Source organism: Oryzias melastigma, linkage group LG20, assembly GCF_002922805.2.
Source record: "Oryzias melastigma strain HK-1 linkage group LG20, ASM292280v2, whole genome shotgun sequence".
In the NCBI taxonomy this organism is placed as follows: domain Eukaryota; kingdom Metazoa; phylum Chordata; class Actinopteri; order Beloniformes; family Adrianichthyidae; genus Oryzias; species Oryzias melastigma.
In genome coordinates this window covers 21745306-21753916 of record NC_050531.1, presented here as the reverse complement: position 1 = coordinate 21753916, position 8611 = coordinate 21745306, and the positions used below count along the sequence as shown (strand labels likewise).

General features: G+C 42.7%; 1 long non-coding RNA gene across 1 annotated transcript; it reads left to right on the top strand.

Annotated features, from left to right (window-relative positions):
- Positions 1–5783: 5783 nt before the first annotated feature.
- On the top strand, positions 5784–8352 carry LOC112151141. Its single transcript, XR_004949880.1, has 2 exons — positions 5784–7229; positions 7327–8352. It is a non-coding gene; the product is annotated as an uncharacterized LOC112151141 (long non-coding RNA).
- Positions 8353–8611: the final 259 nt, after the last annotated feature.

Below are 8611 nucleotides of genomic sequence, written 5' to 3'. Positions count from 1 at the left end.
GCTTTTCACCCGGAAGAGACAGGTTTGCCAAATTTGGCCTCAAAAATGCCGTTTTATTTCAATATTTCTTGCTCAAAATACGCCAAAAGATTTAGAAATGGTAAATATATGGCGAAATACAGTTAACACCGAAAATGACCCACAACCCCATTACTAACCCTTTAAGTCATAAGTACCTTTTGAAGTGACTTTTCCTTGAACTAAAACAATAATGAAATCTGAACGACGTCCTTTTGAATATTTATTGAATAACATGAGGTTAAACAAGCAGAAATATTGGACCTAAAACTAAGCAGAAATATTGGACGTAAAACTGAGAAATATTGAAACACAATCAGCATATGTAAAACAGCAAAGATCTTTCAACTAATAACTAGAAATATCTAAATGAAAATAAAAGAAAAATAAAATCAAATTGTGTAAAAGATGTTTAAATTAATGCGTTGAGGAGGATACTCAAAAGGGCATTCAAACAGGCAAAAGGTATTACGTTTGCAACCATCTCACTCTAACCACAAAACAGTGACTTGAGGAGCCCAGTAGTACTTCTAACCATGCGGTCCATGATCCAGGTCCATTTGACCCGTCCAGAAAGGGGTGGAGGGTCCCGTCAACGATAGGATGCCTAAGGACGTCTTTGAAGCCAGATCTTTAGCCAGGAGTAGAGGCGTGCTGGAGGCTGCTCACAGAAAACCCACTGGATCTGCTCAGTTTGGGGTCACTTTGATCAAAGTGGTTGATTGACTGTTTCCTTAAAATCGGGTGACCAAAATCATAAGTTTCAAAGCTGGCCGGGCAGAGAGCTTAATGATTTCGTGGTCACGTGAAAAATTTGTTTCTAAAGAAAAGCATCAAAATGGTAAAAAATATTGGAGCCAGTCTTTGAAATTAGCTGTAAACAAAAAGTAAAAGAAGCTTGTAAGGGAAATCTCAAAGGAAAATTTAAACCGAAACTGGAAAAAACTGAAAGAACTTCGACACCCAAAAAACCCACAAAAGAACTGAGTTCTTGGCTTGGGTTCCAACTTTTAACCATTAGAGGCTGGACAAGATTTACCCAATCAATAAGTGACTTGTAAATTTGTGTATGATCGGCTAATTTGCATGTTCCAATGAACTGCTGATATTCAAATGTGGGGTTTGACTTTCACCCTTCTTTGTGTGTGCCTCTGGTTTCGCATTGAGTGAGTTAAAAATACTCTGTCAAACATTGTGTGAACAAAACTAAGTGTATACAAATAAGTCCTATGTATACTGGTCACAAAAATTGAAGGAACACGTTTTTTATTGGGCCTGGCATGAATTGAATTAAACCTGTCTGATAATTTTCTTGTTGGTTAAGCTGCTGAGGGCCTTGTTGATCAATTTCAGCTGTATTGGTGTTCATGGAATTAACAACAGGTGCTCTTCAGTGGCAACAATTAGAAAACCCTCCAAACAGGACTGGTGTTACATGTGGAGGTAATTTCAAGTTTCTCCCTCTTGATCTTTTTTGGCTGGTTTTCCACTCGTGCTGATTTTGGCTTGCGTAATTATCTCTACTGGCAGTATGAGGAGATTCCTTAACCCTACAGAAGTTGCACAGGTTGTCCAACTCCTCCAGGATGGCACATCCACACGTGCTGCAGCAAGAAAGTTTAATGTGTCTCCCAGCACAATCTCCAGAACATGGAGGAGATTTCAGGAGACTGGTGGTTATTCTGGGAGAGCTGGACAGGGCCGTAGAAGGTCCTCAACCCCTCAGCAGGACCGACACCTGCTGCTTTGTGCAAGGCAGAACAGGCTGAGTATTGCTCGTGCCCTAAAGAATGACCCCCAGAGGGCCACTGGTGTGAATGTCTCTACCCAAACAATCAGGAACAGACTTCATGAAGGTGGCCTGAGGGCCCCATGTCCTGTAGTGGGCCCTGTGCTCACTGCCCAGCACCATGGACCTCGACTGGCATTTGCTCAAGAACACCAGAATTGGCAAGTCCGCCACTGGCGCCCTGTACTTTTCACAGACGAGAGCATGTACACAACAACAAAACGTTGCAGCATGCCACGAAAAATGTCATTGACAAAGCCTGGAATACTGAGAGAGCGTTACAGACACCGAAGGGCATGACCAGATACTCATAATGTCCCGAGGTGGTCGAAAAAGCGGTCTTCCATTCATCCCCCTCCCGTATTTGGAGGTCCTCACGTTCAGTTTAGTAAAATAACGGGCTGAACAAAGCTGCTCCAGAGCAGAGGGAACCAGAGGCAGAGGGTAACAGTATTTCACAGTCACTTCGTTTAGGTTGCGGTAGTCCACACATGGTCTCAGACCACCATCCTTCTTCTTCACAAAGAAGAAGCCAACAGAGGCAGGTGACGTCGACGGTCGGATGAAACCCTTTGCCAACTACTCCCGGATGTAGGACTGCATAGTAGCTGACTCAGGTTGCGACAGCGGGAACACCCGTCCTCGGGTGGGCATCGCTCCCGGCAGAAGGTCAATGGGTAAGTCGTAGGACCGATGTGGAGGGAGCTGTGTGGCACGTTGTTTGCTGAAAGCCACCTGCAGATCCCGGTATTGGACCGGCAACCCCTCCTCCACTCCTGTCGTGCTGATATCCATGAGGGCAGTGGCTGTGAGCGGCCGTAAGACTGCAGGAACCGACCCCCTGGGAACTTGTAGGCAGTGTCGCCGGCAGTGAGCGGAGGTGAACAGGAGTTTGTATTCTGACCAGTTTATATTGGAGTTGTGCCTCTCCAGCCAAGGCAGACCGAGGATGACAGGACAGCGGGGGGAGTCTATGGCGAAGAGGCGGAGGGTCTCATGGTGGTGGTCTTGGTGCAATGACTGTCATGTCCTGGGTCAGAAACAGGATCTGACCCGACCCCAGGGGTCTTCCGTCCAGGGCGGTGACGGCCACCCGGGCGTCACAGGAAAGCAGGGGTACATTATTAGTTTGAGCAAAGTCCAGATCAATGAAATTTCCTGCTGCCCCAGAGTCAATCGTAGCCTGCGTTTCCACTGCACGGTTATCAAAGTGCAGGGTAATCGGTAGAGTGAAGGTGAAAGCAGGTTCACTTACTGGTTTTGCAGAGCAACGTGGTTGACGGTTGGGGCAGGTGTTCCGGATGTGACCTGGCTGACCACAGTAGAGACAGAGATCCTGCTGGAAGCGTTGCGCTCTCTCTCTTGGTGAGAGCTGGGTGGAGCCAAGCTGCATGGGCTCCTGGCCTGGGCCAGGGACCCCCGGGAGGAAGGATGAGCTGCCCATGGGCGCGGCTGGTGTGTTCTCAGCAGGTTGTCAAGCTTGATGGTGAGAGCGACGAGGTTATCCAATGACAGTCCCTCGTCGCGCACGCCAGCTCTCGCTGCAGTTTTGTGGTGAGTCCCTCATGGAAGGCCATTGTCAGCGCGCTGCTCATCCGGTCTGTGCGTGCCGCCAGAGTTCTGAAGCACAGCGAATAAGCGGCAGTGATCTGCTGCCCCTGGTTGTCGCTGAAGAATGTGACACCAGCTGGTGGCGCCACTCACAACTGGAATTTTACACCCGTAGTGCAATCACATGAAAATGTCATTTAACTTTATTTCAGCGATTTGATTACAAAGCAAACTCTGTCCACAAAAAAATATTTTTAATACTGAAAATGATGAAACTTAACTGAAAAAATTATTGGAAATACCGAACTTCACACACAGAGACACAGAGACACAGAGACACAGAGAGAGGCAGAGAAAGCGGACAATTAGATAGAATATAAAGCAAGTTACTGGAAAGATCTGTCTTATATCATACCTTGCAGGTCTAGAGAATGCAATTCTCCTTCTCTTTTTTAATCATTTAATTTGAATTGTTTTGTCTTCTCTGCATTCTCTGCTTCTGTTTAGTAGACAACTTCCTCTGCCTCTTCCTTTCTTTGTACATTTGCAGATGCCGCAAGTGCATGTGCAGGATGTGTTCATGTTAAAAACAAATGCTGAATAGGATCGTGTCACATAAAAAAAAGGTAAAAACGCCACTCAAAAGTTAATCTCAGTTGTTGAGGACAGTTACAATCAAAACCAGCCAATATTAGTAAGAACTAGACCACACAATTGTAGATACGATTGATCTAACGCCTGATCACCGTAAAGTAAAATCCAGTCTTAAGACTTTTATGAAGGGACTTTTTGCCACCACATTCAGAGTAAAGGTCATACTTTTGAGATCAAAGTTACCTAAAATGCAAACACAAAGATTAGTGTTAAAATCAAAACTTTCAAAGTTGCAATTAAAAATATTAAATGTTTGCTTTAAAAATATTTTTTGTTTTGAAAATGCATTTTTGCTTGTCCTACACAAATGTTTTTAGATGTGTTGTCTCTCATCTCGTTTTCTACCTATCTTTGTCCCAAGTAACAAAATTATGAAAAAAATGCTATTTTCTCTTCACATTTTAAAATTTTATTCATGAAAGAAAAATTGTGGTTCAGATACAAATCATAACCATAACATAATGTAATGTCCAACAGGATGGAACTGAGATGTTTTTTGTTTTTTTTTCAGCTGCAGACATTTTAAACATGCTGGTCACTGATGTGACGTAAATAAATACAGAATCCATTTTGGCTTTGCTGGTCCTTCTGAGTTCTGCTCAAAGAGAAATGGGCCAGAATGGTTGAAGACTACAGAATCCTGCTTGAACAGAACGGATACAAAGTCTTAAGTCTTGGTCTGTCTTTCTGCTTCCAAACATCATCAATGCAAGGGTAAGACACTTGATTATTCAGAATTTAGATCAATTAGCATGAACGCTCTGTGATTGGTTGGTGGCACATACGTCACACTAAAATAAAACTTATAAACGCAAAATCAAAGACGAGAAGAAAGTGAGATGACAGATGATGCATCTGAGGACATTTATGTTCCAAAGGCAAAAATACATTTTCAAAGCAATAAAAATATTTTAACATTTTTTTTGAAAGATTGGTTTGAAAACTGAACATTTCATCTGTAATTTGGGTAATTTTGATCTCAAAACGGACTTTTCCTTAAATTTATGGATCAAATATCACCTGATAGGCTTTAGCTGTTTGTTCAAAGGCTAAAATGTAATAGTTACCCCTAATAAACAGTGTAGGTCCTGTTTCACTTGAACATGCTTGAACCTGGTTTTAAATCTTTGTGAAACTGTGAGAAGTTCTTCATCTATCCTCAAAAGAACAGCTTGGTTCTGTCTGCATACTCTGATCAGAGTTCCTGTTCCTTCACCTCCATTTCAATCATGGACCTGCTCTGCAACATTTGTCCTCTGAAAGTTTGACAAAAACAACTGAGAAACTGTCATCCTGAAGCCGTCAGAGCTAGCTGATCCTGTCTAAACATCTCCACACCAACCGCCTGCAGCAGACAATGATGATATGACAGGAATGTGATTTTAGTTTATAAATAAATCAGCTTTAGTTGGAAAAATCCTCCAATCAACCCTGAGCTTGTGGAAAGGCTGTGGCAGCAGTCATGGCTTTTATGATCTGCAGCTGAGGTCTTCAGCTTCAAGGTCATTGCTCTCCTGTTCAGTAGTAGCAGACTCATAGCAGCACCTGAGCAGGAACACTGTGTGCATGTGTGTTATTAACAATCATGTCTATGAATGTCTCAGGGCATCTCATGCTGTCTCTGCATGTTCCACACGTCGTAAACCTCCACCACTTATGTCCTCATTCTCTTTGCAGCTCACCATGAATTATCTGCTCCTCTAACTTGTACACCCTCGTCCTGATTTATGTTGTATTTAATTCTTTGCCATTTATATTTGCTGTTATTTAAGTTTATGTCAGAGACATACGGTCAGGGGAGAAAAAGCACGTGAGGCAATGCCTCATCTGCCATCATAACATATATATAACAGAATAAGTGCTTTAATTGGTGCTAAAAAATTGAATTTATATGCATTCTTCTAGTCATTGCTATCCTCAAAGTCTCTGTACTTTGAGCATTTCCTGTTCAAATGCAGCGCAAGCTGCAACATGTTGCAGCACTGAGCTCTGCCTCATGGCTGATTGTGCAATCTCATTCAAACCAGGTTACGGTTACTCAGTGTATGTTAATAATGCATTTTTTTTTTAAATTTTATTTATATTTGTAACACGGTGCAGTCAAGGCAAATCAAGAACACCTGATCCGTGTTTTTATTGCGGAGGAATCAGACAACATATAAGCTCCAGATTAGCAGGTGCACTTCCTGCTGCCTGCTGCATGCTTTCTGCTGCCCACTTCCTGCTTCCTGCTCTCAGCTGTTGCTGCTGCTGCTGTTGTTGCTGTTGCTGCTGCTGCTGCTGGTAGCCTTTGGACCTGGAAATTGGCTAATCTGCCACTCCTTTTTTGAACGTGTTTGACCACCTCATCAGTGAGTGTTGCGGCCATGATTATTTTTTTTACAACTACACAGTCAGTCCTGGCTGATGTAGCAAAAAGCTAATACCACATGGTTGGTACAAACATTTAATTGTTTTTTTTATTTTAATCTGCTCTTTGGTTTTGTTTGAATGCCTAACTGATTTAAAACTATGGTTTTCCTTGTATCTTGGTTTACTTATCCATTTTTGTAGTAGTTTTCCTGCATTTGATGTTGGACTGCTAAAACAGCAATTTGATTTTGAACACTTTTCTAACCTGTTTATGTTGCGCGCCATTTGAAATGAACAGGATTAGATTGTAATTTGATTAACTGTGCTTCTGAAGACAGTTTTGATTTGATAAATTAATTGATACATTTGATAACTAAAAGTGCACTTTACTTTATTAGACATAGAACCCTTGAACTACATAGAGTTATGTTTTTATAGCTTGAACTGAATGTTAATTTGTGCTACTTTATTTTATTTATCCTTTTCCCTCATATTGGTTAAACTGTGTTCATTGTGAGTCTCACTTTGATCTTTTGTGACCCATCCTAGGTCAGGTTTGTTTTGTTTTGTATTTCTTCAATTGATGGCGAGCTACCCAACCTGAACCCACCTGGACAATAACCACCTCTTCAATTATCCCATCAAACCACAACAGAACTCAACGGATCATCACCACCACTCTCATCCCATTGAACTGCATGAACCTGGACAATCCAACCTCATCCTCCTCAAACATCAGCCTCCTTGGTTTACTGTCCCTATTGTGTTTTTTTTTTTTTTAAGACATCAATTGAATTCTTTATAGTTGTCTTTGTGTTTCATTCACGCACCCTGGGCTCCTTGAGACGAACTTCTTCTTTTGAAAGTGAGAGCGCCTAGTCTTGTTCATAATTACACAACGCGTTACATATTGTAGTCATTTTTATTATTTGTCCTCACTTTTCTTTTAATTTCTTATGTAGGTCATGAACACTCCTCCCCAGGAGCAGAGCTCCAGGTCTACTTCACTCCAGCTAAGTAAATTTAGAATAGGATCTGTCAGAATGGTCACGGGAGTTAAGGTCAACTGTGTGAAAGTTGGGCTTTTTTAATATGGAGGACTGGGTGTTTGGGTCCAAAGCTCACCATACCAACTGCTGAGATTGATGCCCATCCAAATCAATAAGCAACTGGGTCACCCGTTCTTTCATACAGGCGGTAGCCCGGAATACCGGTGGGCTCAGGGACCATTTCATGAGCGACTTTGTCACAAGAGAGGGCTACTGAGCCCATTCCTGAGGCCTATTTTCTGTGGTTGGTCTGGAATGCAGGTTTCGGTCCATATGACATTGACTGATGACATTGTATCTATTGAACCCTAAATGACAGAGTGCCATTTTTTTGGTCCTTGGGTCCTAACTTCAATATCTCCTGGGCCCAATTCCCGAGTTTGCCAGCTTCTTGGTCCTTGGACCCTAACTTTACTAACGGAAGGTGTTACATGCAGAGGGTTTGTCTAATGTTGTTCTCCCTTCTTCCTCTGCATGAGCTGAGCTGAGCTGCACCTCGGCTGATTGGACACACCTGACAGCTAACGAGCAAACCAACCAGCCTCTAGAGCCAGCTACCTGGACGGCATAAAAGCTGAGCAGGCTGACTGAGAAGGAGGCCCTCCTTCATGCTTATACCTGACGCTTGTGTAGCTTTGCCCTTTTGTCTCCTGGAGTGTGTGGGAGGTTGTGGACAGGTAAGATGGGGTACCCTGTACACTCCACGTAGTTTGCCTTCTGTTAGAAACACTAGGTAAGTTGGTTGGTGCCACCCCCTGTAAGTTTTGGTCCTCATTTAGTAGATTAGACAGAGAGCTTTTTGTTTTCTTGTTTTAGTTTCAGATTAGAAGTAGTTAGGCTGTGTTTTGTTTTGTTCTTTTCATTCCTTTGGCCCAACCTTGGTCCCTACCTCCCCTCCTCCCCATTTTGTGTTCATTAAATATATACTTTTCATCTTCATTCATTGTGTGAGTCCTTATGTTACGCAACCATCCAGTCCCTAGACACCTGTGGACATAACATAATTGGGGGCTCGTTCCCAATTATGTGACAGTTTTTGTTTCGTACCAGCATTTTGTTTTGACTCACACAATGTTTAATCTGAAAGACTTTGTTGACCATCCTAGCCACCTGAAAGTTGATTTATGCCGTAAGGATGATCTGGTGATTTATGGCCCTTTGACCCTCAGGGATATGACAAACTGGTGACATGGGGGGG